The sequence below is a fragment of the Urocitellus parryii genome, chromosome 2 (assembly GCF_045843805.1).
Source record: "Urocitellus parryii isolate mUroPar1 chromosome 2, mUroPar1.hap1, whole genome shotgun sequence".
NCBI lineage: Eukaryota > Metazoa > Chordata > Mammalia > Rodentia > Sciuridae > Urocitellus > Urocitellus parryii.
In genome coordinates this window covers 156,665,068-156,679,181 of record NC_135532.1, presented here as the reverse complement: position 1 = coordinate 156,679,181, position 14,114 = coordinate 156,665,068, and the positions used below count along the sequence as shown (strand labels likewise).

The 14,114-nt window shown below is 36.2% G+C and overlaps 1 protein-coding gene across 2 annotated transcripts in view; it reads right to left on the bottom strand.

Moving 5' to 3' along the window:
* Positions 1-14,114, bottom strand: part of Bbx (BBX high mobility group box domain containing) — a 259,928-nt gene that overhangs the window by 34,287 nt on the left and 211,527 nt on the right. The window lies entirely within an intron of this gene.

Below are 14,114 nucleotides of genomic sequence, written 5' to 3'. Positions count from 1 at the left end.
GAAACTTCAATCACAGTCTATTTTCTAGAGGAGTAAATGCAGCTTATTGTAAAATTAACTTTCAATATCTGGATTTTCATTCATAAATACCTAAGTGCAAGCTCCGAAATGCCATGGCCAAGTAGGATGCTTAAAGTATAAAAATCAATCAGGTCAGGTTTCTGCCTTTGAGTAATTTATCAAGAGGCTGATAGTGCCGATTTGGTCAAGGGCAGCATAGGATGTCTTAGCCATAACTAATTTTATTTACTTTGCATTAGCAACTTAGAGGGGAAAGAGTATTGAGGCTTGCTGAGTCAGTACAAAATCAAGTACATGAGTAGGAAACCAATCTGTTTTAAAAAAAACCAAATGGCAAGTTTTCATTTTCATTAAATTCATTTTTTAAATGGATAATACACTGAGTTAAATATCAGATGCTCTTTTGTCTCATTTTTTTTTTCATTTTTGTACTTTCAATGCATCTCAAACCTTTCCGGGAGAATAATGTTATGATTAGTGAGACTTGGAAAACACTGGAGAATGGGGGAGAGGCAGATATTGCATTTGGGGAAAAAAAAGAAACATCACAAGAATGCTTAGCCCTTCAGATCATTCATAGGAAAGATCTGAAATATCAAGGAGCTATCTATTTCAGAAACTCATATGTAAGGTAACTTTTATTGACTACAAAGACTGAGAATTTTCATTTATTAAACCTAATCAGAAATAACACAAAAGCAAAATGTTAATTCTGAAATACCAACATATTTAATTTTCCCTGCATATTTTACTCTTATGAGAGAATTTGATTTTGAATCAATTCTAAAGTAATTTTAATTTTCCTTTTTTGCCTATCCTAGCCTATCATGAATAATTATTCCAGGTGGTCTAATAAGAATATACTAGTTTTAGAAAGAAGGCTAGAAAGGCATCCTTAAGGTAAATTTTATGATTTTTTCAACCAGCCCCCCTGGTGGCCTTTAATAGAGCATTTCAGGGCCCTTCTCTCATCTAGGTCCTAGTTTTTACAGTGGTATGCAGACAGTTTGCATTTGCACAGGTTCAACTTAGCAAACCTAATAATACTTCACAAACTCTATTCTCTGCTTCAATATATTTCAAAATGATTCTCCTCATCATCCCTGATAGAATTCTACAGCTAAGAATGAAATGGAACACATGCAGACATTCACTCTGGGGACATATTCGTGGAAATAGCATAATATTTCTTGGGTAGGTAATTACACCAAACACTAGTCAAGCTTTACTTCCTCGTTTCAGGCTCTTGAAAATTTTTTCACAAATACAGTATGTTAATCCTAAACAATAAGAGAGAACAATTATACTGCTGGAGACAGAAATACAAAAGTAAAACAAATACCTCTGAATTATAAACCACAAATCACAAATTTATATCACTATCTAAAAGCCAAATCAGACTCTAGAGTTGGGTGTCATTCCAGAGGCTATCTAACATAACCTTCCCCAAGAAGGAATTCCCACTACCAAAAGACTTCCCAAGAGTTAGTGAACCGACTTCTGTACAAAGACATTAAGTCTATTACTCTATTAGAGAGCAGTTCTGTTTAAATTCTTTTTAAAATACTGAGCAAAATTTTGACTATCCCATTAGTCTTAATTGCTGAAATCAGAGCAGGCTTTACTAAAAAGAATTGGGTTCCTGACCAACTACCATAGCTTACCTAAAGCCACCCAATAAGCTAAGGAATGGAGTTTGAACCCACAGGAGGAAATACCAGGTGAGAAATGTGATACTGGTGCAACTTTCATGGGGCTCCTGTGAGGTAAAAGTGAAGAAATGTGGGCAAACACAACCTGCACGTGTTACAAAGTTTTACCAGGGTTGAGGACAATGGACACCTCATCTTAGCAATGTCTTTCATAAATTATGTTCTAGTCTTGTCATAATATATCAGATGAGAAATAAAACCATTTGTTAGTTGGCAGGGACATTTTCAATGGGGTGCAGAGATGAATTCTTTTAAAAACATATCACAGGGCTGGGGATGTGGCTCAAGCGGTAATGCGCTCACCTGGCATGTGCAGGGCACTGGGTTCGATCCTCAGCACCACATTAAAAAAAATAAACTGAAAAATAAATAGTTAAAAATTCTCTCTCTCTCTCTTTAAAAAAAAAATATCACACTTCTGGCCTGTATTGAACTTGTGGTCAGTTAAAATCCCAGATTTATTTACCCACATAATATACTGGTTGGCTTCTCATATATATTTTGTACCTAGAGGCAAGACATTTTTCTTTTTTTAACAGTACTGGGAATTGAACCCAGAGGTGCTCTAACCACTGAGATACATCCCCAGACTTTTATAATTACTTTTCTTTTGACACAGGATCTTATTAAATTGCCCAGGCTGACCTCAAACTTGCCATCCTCCTCCCTTAGCCTCCCAAGTAGCGGGGATTATAGGTTTGTATCTCTGCACCTAGATAGAACTGCATTTTTTCTTTTTAAATATCTGTGTCTTTGTCTAAATCTTGGGCAACAATGTTGAGTAGGGTATGGATCAGGACAGAGCCTTCTGGTACTTCTAGATCCCTTTCATTGGGTACTTCTTAAATATTAATAATCTTCAGAATCTAAGAATGTTTAATAATCCAGTCTAAATTTCTTCCATTTTGTTCACATGGACGTTGTATCTGTCAAGTCTTGCTAAAATCTAGATAGAGTATGCCAACAGCATTCTCTAAGTCTGCTTTATAACTATAACCATACCAAATAGAAAATAAGGTTGCCCTGTTTCTAGTCAGAGTCTAACTAGGCAAACAGAAACAACTTAAAAGCCTACCTAGCAGAGGGACTTTAATGTAGGGAACAGGTTGCTACACAGGTCATGAACAACTAAAATGACTAAACAGCAAGCTTGAGGCAACTCAGGGATTAGCACCAGCAGAAAGCCAGAGTGAGACAAACAGGATAAAAGTGTTATTGAAGCCACAGGCCAGGTGCCCAGTGGAAGGCACAAGCACACTAACCCTGACATCTCTTCACCTCTTCCCTACACACCCTCATCTCTCCCATCCCGACCCCCAACCAGTGTTTCCCACTGGATTCCAGGAAGAGTAGAAGCTGGGGACACAGGAGCAGAAGAAAGGCAGTCTGTAGCCATTTGGGATATAAGCAATGCAAATGCAAACAGCCTAAGGGACAGCACGTGTGACAATGGCCTTTGTAAGGGAAACTTTGATAATTCCCAGTTTTCATCTTCTTTTCTGTGAGTTCAAACATTATTCAAATAGTTTCCAATATTTCTAGAAATTAATAGCCTACATTTGAGGAATTATGCTTACTTTTGTTGAAAATTAGAATGAAATGTATCTCTATTTGTTCTCATTAAGTTCTATTTCTACAACTTGTTGAAGGTTACCAAAAGTGAGATAAATTTCATTTGTGAGATCTTGCAGTATCCTACAATCTTTTTTTTTTTTTCCTGCTGTAGGAAACCTGAATTATCATGCCAGGATCATGTTACTCCAGCTCTTTCTAACTAACTAAATACACACTTGCCTTTTTTCACTTATATTTTCTCAATGAACATAACATTCCTATCCCCTCCCCACACTGGTGGCAAAACACTTTTTGCCTTTTTCTTCTTCTAATCTAGACACAGGCAATTTCCTTCTAACTTTAGTTCTAAACAGTTTCAAAATAGTCATAAGGTTTGCTTTGTTTCTTTCTTAGTTTTTGCCATATACATTTTATGCAAGATTCAGGACATTTTTTTTCCTACTAATTGATACTATTCTTTTGTATTCCTCCTTGGTTACTTATTAAACAAAGTTCGTATTCTTCTACAAATACATTCAGTAGTATTTGTAGATTTAAAACAACTTGAAAACCTCTTCCTCATTTTTTCTTTTGCTGAAAAAAAAATATATATATATATACCACAAGTGTGTGTGTGGCAGGGAACAACAGACGGGACAGAGACAGACTCTTAGGGATCTTGGGCCTTGTTTCATAGTAGAACCTATTTGTATGTGCAGTTCCTGAATTTTTTGAAACTCACTTTTCCTTAAGTCTAAAGAATATATTTGACTCTCTACAGCATTGTTTGTTCAAGCATCTTCTTATAAGCACTTCAGTTTCCTATCCATTACTACAAAAATCACTAAAAATAAACTCCCAATTTGTTTTTTATTCTTTTCCCCCCTCACCATAATAGGCACCTGAATATGACATAAACAGAACCTGGGAGTAGCAATGGATGTAATAACTCTAGCCTTTGCTCTAGCAGATGGACAAATTCTGTGTTGAGAGGCAGTGTCCAAAGGCAGAGATTCTGAAGCCAGGTTGTCTAGGATACTTACTAGTGGGCTTTGCCACCGACAGCCTATGTTCATTGAAGGGGCCATTGCCAAGTAAGATAATTCATAGGATTTAACTAAGTTTTTCTGTGCCTCAGTCTTCTACTCCATAATGTGGATAATGTGGATGTTAATATTTCTTGCCTTAGGAATACTGTGAAGTCCAATGAGGTGCACAGATATAGAACTTACAAAATAGTACCTAGTCTGTACTTTCTCTATAGAAAGATAAAAACAGTATTGTGATAATCAGCCCTCTGGGACTTATGACATAGAATAAATGCTAGAAAAAAGTTAATACTATTATTATTAGTAATAGTAATATTTACATTAATATCAATCAATAGCATGTGATTGCCTTTGTAGATTAATTATATTGTTCTGATTTTTCATTCCAGGGTTGAATGATTCTGAAGTGGTTGAAAAGAAACATATCAAATGAAATTAGGCTAGGAAGATCTCAAATCAGTATCTTTCACCAAGCAACTCTAAAACACAAGTGGGTTCATTTCTACTTTTGAGTTTATCTACTTATGTCCACTTTGGGTGCATATATTCATACTTTAGCGAACATGAGAATATACATACATACTACATTACACACACATGCACAGATGTGCACACAATTACACAATGGACATATAAGAACACAAACTGATGTTTACTCAAGGTAACAAAAATGCATTATGGGGGGCTGGAGTTGTGGCTCAGTGGTAGAGTGCTTGCCTAGCATGTGTAAGACCACATATAAATAAAAATAAACAAAGGCACTCTGACAACTAAAAAATATTTTTTTAAAAAAAATGTATTATGGGAAACACACAACTAATGGCTATTATTAATTTAATCTAGTAGAGGGTTGTTATTAATCAGGTCTTGAAATAGTACATGACATAGTAAATTACATTTATTGTTCTAGTATTATTTTAAATTAAACAATAATCTTCTTTAAAGTGAGAACAAAAAATCATCTAGACATCCTCCAGAGATGGAATCCCCGTGACTACATTCAAAGAAGTTAAATGCTAATGCTTTAAATCGAAAGATGGGCATAAATATTTGATTCTTAGTGTATATTCTCTCAGGAACTACTCTGTTTTTTATAACAGAGGGCATAAAATGTATTCTGTTCACCTTTGTATTCTCCAAGAAGGCATTCGACAGATAATTGTGTTAAATTGAATGGTTCATTAGTTCTTAGGTAACTGACAATCTAAAATGCATTCTGATTCAAACTTGGAGAGGTTACTTTAAAAGTCTATGAAAAACAATGCTAATTATGACCATGCTACTGCTAGGCTTAGATAGGCAATCACAGTGTCCTTAGTTACAACTCCCAAGAGCACTAGTGAAAATTAATCACAAATATTTAAATTTTACCTCTGTCAACAAAAACCACACTGAGATTCCTCCCTGTTTTGTATAGTCAGAAACGCCTGGTGGTGATATGCTGCAAGAAATGTGATTCATTCTCAAAAGTAAAACAAAAACTGATAATATTGATACCAAGGTCCCAAGGGTATATGCTGAACTTAGTATAAAAAAAGTTAATTCTCTTCAAAATGATTATGAAGGAAAAACGCGATAGAAATGCTGAAGGGTGAGATAAAGCATGCTGTGGAGGGATTCTGTTTTATGTTTCTGCATTCAGGGAGGCTGCCATTTTTAGTTTAGGAAGACCACACTGTAGGTATGAGCTTTGTTATTGGGTACTAGCTTTAAAGGAATAATAAACCTCTGCTACCACCAAGATTATCTCTTTAAATCAGGGACACTCTAAATGTATTCTTTTCTAAACATGTTAAGATATTGATTCATTTCTTCAGTGTGTCCTGCTTGAAAAGACTTCGTGAAATGATAATTCATGTATTCTAGGATAAGAATACCACAGGAGAAGCCATGTAACTGGTATGAAGAGATGGTAACTAGTTCCAAAAGGTACCATATTATTTTACTCTTAATTATACTTACTTTCGTTTTCTATTATGAAGAAGTCAGCTAAATTAAAAAAAAGGTAGTGTGAAAACAGACCTGCGGACATTAATCAGGAAGTTTCTATTTCAAAACCTCTGCTTTTTAGTACAAAACAAATGTTTTACAGCCAAGGTATGTTTACAATCATTTTGTACTGACTTATTATCTGCCAAAACAGATAGACATAACCCTAGGATGACATTTAGCAGTGTTTTCCAAGAAATGCACTTTTCTTATAATTAAATAAAACCATAAAAATACATACTGGTTGACAGTTTCTGAGAAAAAACAATAGCACTGCTGCTAAGAAAATTAGATTCTCTTTACCATAAAAGATAACTGATCACAGAACACTGGTCTAAACTTCCCTTGACACTGGAGTCTGGGCATATTACTCTATTTGGTTTGCTAAAACAGTTCACCCAGGTGAGATTTCAGATGGGTTGGTGGTGGCTGTTGTTCACAAGGCCTTCTCTCTGCTAAAATCTCCCCTGAAGATGTTAAAGGTAGTCATTACACACATTTTGTATCTTAGTTCTTCCAAACTTAAGTTTGTCCAATTGGGAATGCAATGAAAAGTTCAAGGAGTTTTCTAAAAAAACTCACAGCTTTGCATAAAATGATAAGAAACATCACATTCAAATAAAAGGTCTTCTTAAATGAAGTTTTAAGTATGAGAATTCATTTCTACAATGACTCTTGGAGGAATTGAAATAATATCAGCAGGTTTATGTTCTGGGCTTGAGGTCTGTTAAGGGATAAAAACGTGGATAATATAAGAAAATTTGAATGGAGTCATATTTCAATCAAATACAACCAATAACTGGCAATGATGAAATGAGATTGGGGAATCACAGTCAAGTAAGATTATCCATGGGATATCATTCCTTGCCTTCTTCCATGGCTCCCTTCCTCCCTGTGGTACCGGGGATCTAACCGAGGGCCTCACAAATTCTCGATAAGTACTCTGCTGTTGAGCTACATCCCCAGCACTTTTATTTTGAGACAGCATCTCATTTAGTTGCCCAGACTTGCCAAAACCTTTTGATCTTCCTTGCCCCAGACTCCATATTAGCTGGAGGAATGTACCACCACATCCAGCAACAGTGGCTTTTTAAAAATGAGTCATAATTTTCTATGATTAAAAATTATAATAGTAATAATATTATAACATTTTTACAGATGCCAGAAGTAGTTCCTCTTTACCTATCCATTTGATTTTAAGTGGCTTTAGTAAGAAAATTTATATTTTTTACATAGTTTATATATATATATATAAGAGGTTGCCCTCTGAAAATGTCTTCATCCTTTTTCAATAACTTTTCCAGTTCCCTTGAACCCACCAGACCTATAATTTTTCTTTTTCACATATGATTATATCTGGAAAAATCCAGCATTCGCTTTCTTCAGCTTCACCTATACATGTAACTAGGATAATAAGCTGAGATAAAAGAGTATAACATAGACAGCAGGTACACAGACCTAACTTCATGACTGTCTTTTTTTAACCTTCCTTTCTTCTGTGCTCACAGGAACATGGGTATTTGCTTTCCAAACTCAACTACTTAGCTAGCAACTTCCTCTCTTCTCGACTCCTTGGGTATGAGAATTCCTCAACTGCCTCTTCCCCCTCAACATCTTTCATCTCTTCCTTTCTATCACAAAGCATCTTACCCTTTGTTTGCAAACATCTGGGCTTCCTGAATAGGGTTCCAAATCAGGGTCAAAATTCTTGAAGCCATCCTTTTATCACACACTCAGGGTCAAAGTTGGAGTCAATTCTTTTTTTCCTTTGCCTCTCACTTGTATTCAATCATGAAATCTATTTGAAAACCCTGAAACCTTCCTCTGACCTGTTTCTGCCTTACATTCCCAGTACCTACTCCTACAAGATCTGAAATCCACAGAGGTTTCCACTCCATTTCATGTACAGTTGCCAGGAGTATCTCTTCATGTCCTGCTTTTCTCACTCTCTACACCTGTCAAATCTTCAATGACTCCTTATTATCTTTCAAGAACAAAGTTCTTTGCTGTGCACTAAATATCCTCCCAATCTGACTGGAAGCTACACTCTACCTTCATCTTTCATAAATCTCCTAATGCAGACCTCTACTCTTGCCTATTTGATTTACTTATTGCCATCTAACTATCTCCTTTGCTTGCTTTATATCTCTTTGCTTTTATCTCCCCCATCTATATATTTAATTATGCATGAATAACAATCTCTACTTTATATGGTCAGGTATAAAAGAGGGAATATGCAAGTATTAAGTAGATGATGGCAATGATTGCTGGCCTCAAGAGTCAAAGCTCATCAGAAAAGGGAGAGGACAGTGTCATTTGAAGAGCAAATACCAAAGAAGGCAGCACTAATCAGCTCTGACCAATTATTCTCACAGAGGAAGGCTGACCCAGTGTCTGCAGATCCTCTAAATTTTTAGAAGCAGCCAGAAAGCTGCATTTATTTGAAATATAATTTTAAAATACTAGTCACTAATTGAAATGTGAAATATGATACAGGTCAACAAAATGTGTGCCAAATAAAGTATATCTGCCAAATGGAGGTGGCACAAAGGTTGCTACTTTCAATTTCTGGTTGTTTCTAAATGACTCCTTTATCAAGAACCACCTTAATGCGCTTTTATGTTCTCTTCCTTGTGCTTGGTCCCTAGAACATTTCTGCCAATACTAATTTCTACCTTTTTTCAGTTTCACACATCATGCATCACTCTTAAGTAGTTTCATCATTTCACAACATGATTCAGTGTAAAATATAATTCATTCTTACTCTGTAACTTTTAAAATATTATCTCTCTGCACCTAGAGAGTAAGCTCCTCCAGGACAGGAGTTGTATACCAAACTTTCCTATAACACTCAGCATCCTCCCAAAGCACACTCACGAATAAGCATTTATTTAAGGGTATAAGATATATCTTGGCAACTTCAAAAGTACAGACATTTTCTAAAAAGGAAATATAAGCTCCATTTCTTTGACAGCAGTCTTGAACATCTGTCATCTTTTTCAGCTATACACATATGTGTAGGAGTAAGCTGTCTTCCATGAGACTTCTATAATATACACATGCCTTTAAGAAGCAACATGCACAGTCTTCTTTAAATATTCATCAAAACAAGGCAACAGAACATCCCAGTGTGTCAGAGCATGGCAATGGAGACAGACTGTTTGGGTTCCTATCTGGACTCTTTAACACTGCCCATGTGACCTTAAGCAAGTTACCTAACTTCTCTGTCATTTGGTATATGTCAAAAGAATGACAATATTACCCACCTCAGAGGATAGTTCTGAGAATCTGTACATGTAAAGTTCTTAAAATAATGCCTAACACAAGTAGATATTCAATGCCAGTTTTTATCATTTTAGGTTAGAAAATAAAATTCATTTGCTAAAAAAAATCCTACCAAAAAATTTAATCTAAAGTACATTTAAAATCATTCAGAAGTATTATGAGTAAAACTAGTAACAGTCTTTTCAGGTTTACACTCAGTCCCTACTCTATACTCCATACTCTGAACACCAGCACTATACTATGTCTGGAGATAAAGTGCTCCTATACCACTAATCTCATATGCTTTACAGATTTTGGCTCTTACTGTACTAAAATATGTGTTTACATACATTTGCAGGTAACTTCAGCAGCCATACTGTTATTGGCATGGAATAGACTGTTATTGTCTGTTCGAATAAACTATCCCACTTATTAATTAGACAAGGGTGGTCTTTAAGTATATAATTTTCTTTACTGAAATGTATAGGTAAAGTTATCTCTGAATTTCTTCAGACTGTCTTCCAACTAAAGCAACTGTAATACAAAAATACCACATTAGGGAGGAGGCTTTGCTGTTCTTTATATGATCTGTTCTAATTCATCTCCAAACAAATGGAAACCAATATAGTATAGTATTTGCACAATTCAAGTTAACTGATTAACTGAACACCACAAACCTCCTGGGGGTTCAAACAAAAAGGACTGTATTTTTCCTAATTTGTTGACCTCAGCAGAAATCTCTTAAAAATAAATAAAATAAATTCTAGAATTTTCAGCTATTAAAAGTCTACCCATCAAAATGCCAATCATGAGCCCAAATCAGGTCCTTCCTTAGGGCATCATCTCCTAGGGATATGCAGGGCCATGGGAACATGGGGAGGGGTGAGTCCTTATAGCATCAGAACCAAGAGCACAGGCCTATCCAAGTCTCTTTGTGCCTTTTGCTGATTTCATCCAATTTTCTTTTTCCTGCTAGGTAGGTACAGATCACAGCACTAAATACACATCTAAAACATTTTTTGTTGCTTGCCAAGGAGAAGACAGTTAACAACAACTCTGGCTTTAGAAGATCTGCTCACGAGAATGTGGTTGGGGAATGGTGAGTGCTTAGTTTTAAGCAGATTTCTGGCCTTTCACAAGGTCTGAAGCCTCTGGTTTAGTCATAGAAGACAGCAAGATAAAATTAACTGCCCACGGTTACGTCTTTCTTTTGTTGGTCCCTGCTAACTCTACAAAAGAGTCCATGACTTTTCTCAGGGGAATGCCATAGGAAAGGGTGATATACAAAATATTTAACAGGGGGACATGCCAATTATCATAAGGAATGTGGCTGCAGGGCTGGAAGATCCCTTCCTGTGTCCTGCAGTTGGTGGAAGAATCAGGGGAGCTTAGGGATGCTGGCCAAGTTGTGGCAAGGGTACTCAGGGGATTGAGTCACAAGCTTTTTACCAGTAGTAGAAAAAACACCTGTATGTCATCTCCTTAAACTCAACACAAACCAGCTGAATGCCACCCCTGCCACAGGGTGTGCATCAGAGTACCCCCAGCAAGGGCATCTTAATTATATTTTTCCCTCTTGTGAAAGACTGTTCCAGATCTGTTCTCTATGAATTCCACCCCATTGGCCTCCAGTGGCCTCTTGTCTGATCAAAACAATCTATTTTCTATGTACTCACTTGACCCTTGGGAAACACATCTTTACAATGCTAAAACTAAGAATGTAGCAGGCCATTCCAAGTTTCTCACTGCTGCCAACTTCCTTTGGTCTCTTTTTGCCTGGCAGATGCCATAGCAAATTTATGTCTAAAACATTTCTTGCTTTTTGTAAAGAACGAGAAGATACTTCTTGAATGTTTCTCCCTCAATCTTTAATAGTGGTTCTCCTGGATCCCCTACAGGTCCCTTGATGGGGCAGGGGTAAAGAACAGAAGTTACTTCTATCCTTTCCTCCCAAGGAAAGAGAAAAGCAAGATATGCTCCAGATGACCACAACACCCATGATGTCTCCTCACCTAGAATGACTTAAGGGTTGTAGTGGGGATGAGAGGCCTCTCAAAGTGTAAGGGATACTAACTGGATTATAAACCCCATGAGACAGGTCCAGTCAAAATCGGAAGGTATTTCTTGATGAATTTCCCCTTGGAATATAAAAATTTAAAGCTGTCTCCTCAGGTATTCCAGGTAGCATGAGGTCTACTCAACAGGAAAAATCCTCTTTAATATCTTATTATACTTACTTTTTGTGCTAAGAGGCACCAGAACAATTAAATATTCTATTTTGCTAAAAAAATGGGATAAAAATTAAGGATACATTTATCTACTAGTGATTATTTGACAATGCTGATTAATCCATTGTACATATATCTATGTTTAATCAGAAGGTGGAAAGGCTTTAGGATGTCATTCTAAAATGTACTCTTGGTATTGTGGCATCATATTCATGTGGTGCAAATAATAATGTGAAAAGAGTTTCTTGGTAAATTATTTTTTAGCAACACTGTTTCATCAAAAGCATATATTTTAACTCAAATATTATAAAAACCTAAGTCTGAGTATAAGCTGATTTGCTATAATTGGAATAGGCTTATTTCCGTCATTTTACCCCTTTAAAATATGATTCCAGCATTCAAACATCTGTTAAACCATAGCATCTGCTTCATATTTGGGACGCATCCCTACAAATTAGAAGAATGTTCTTTTTAATGAGCTCTGATTTAATAAGGAATCTTTTTTTTTATGACTAGAAGAAAATGAGAAGACAAATTCATTTAGCACTGCTCACAGCTAAGTATCCCAAAGGATCACACATTTCTAACAACAACAACAACAAAAAAAAGGTTTATAAAAATAAATATTGCATGTTGAAAGATAAGTATTAACACTAATTTATAAAACTAAGTAAACAATTTATGTTTATATGTATGTGCATGTACACACATAGACAAATTACATAATCAGAAAAATCAGAGGACCCATACACACATTATCATTCAAGGAAAATTGTTACTTCCTTCAAATGTCTAGTCCTAACAAATTTTGCAGTTTAGAAAATTCATGACCTCTGTCTCTTTGTTTACTAAGATTTGTTTACAAGTCCAACTCCAAAAGATCCCTCTTTGTTGGATCTTCACTGTTTCAGTTGTGTGTGAAGTAGTAGTTTACACTGACTCATGCAGTTCTTTTTAGAACAATTCCCTGCTGTCTCCCTAAGTTTTTCTCTGAGTTTTCCAGCCATTCGAAGCCCTCTATTTGAGTCTGAATTTGTCTTACACAAGCAGCACGTCAGCTCAGTGTCAGACAACAATGGGCTGGTTTGTTCCACTGTTTATATACACTACTATTTCAGGCCTTTGTATTTTTATATTTCTAATATGAATCTGGCTAGGCTTTAAAAACCTGATTTAAAGATATTTAAAACTTCCCAATGTTTATGATACAAACTACCATAAAATTTAGAAATTTTTGGAAATCACATGTCATCTCATTAAGCTCAATACATTACTAAGAATATATAAAAGAACTGTGTCACCAAAGAGCTCAGAGGAAACTCACTGGAAAAAAAAGCCAGAAAAATAAGAGAATGGGTTTGGTAGAAAAGCTTTTTTATCATTCATTCACTCTGTACTTCGTAATTCATTGCAGGGAAAACTATGTCTATAGTGTCCTGGTGCTGAGAACATTCCTTCCACACGTTCCCTTGAGGCAGAGTGGTCACAGCCTGGCAGAGCAAGCCACTGTGCATGCCCAACAACAACTGCTTCTGGCACCTTCCTACCTGACCCATCACCCACCAAGGGAGGGCTCTGTCTCTTGCAGGCTTTATAAAAACACATTTTTTTAATATTTTCTTAGTGGAATGAGAGCATTTTATATCCACGTCACATCAAAAAGTACAAGTGTTAGATGTTATAAAAATATGCCAGTGAATCCTTCACTTAAAAAACATTAAAACATCAACCTGGTTTAAAAGTAATGCCTTCTAGAAATTTATAGATGGTTGAAGAGAACAGAGAAAAGTAGTAATCCAGTATGTTAGTCAGCTTTTTCTCAAAGTGACTAAAATACTTGACAAGAACAACTTGGGGGAGAACAAGTTTATTTTGGCTCACAGTTCTAGGGTTTAGTCCATGGTCAGCCGAGTCCACTGCTCTACGCCCAAGGTGAGGCAGAACAACACAGTGGAAGGGCATGGTGGAGAAGCAGAGCTCCTCGTGGTAGCCAAAAATTAGAGAGAAGGAAGATGAACCCTTCTAAGACACAACCCCCGTGACCCACCTGTTCCAATCATACCCCACCTGTTTATAATTACGACCCAGTAAGCCCATTCCACTAACAAGTCCCATCCCTCTTATAATCTAATAATTTCACCTCTGAGCATTCCTGCATTAACTCAGGAGCTTTTGCAGGACATCTCACATCCAAACCGTAACACATGGGCTATTCTGTGCTCCACTGGACTTACTTAACTACAGAGACAAAAAAAAAAAAAACCCTTATTTTAAAATATTACCTTTGAAAATAGATT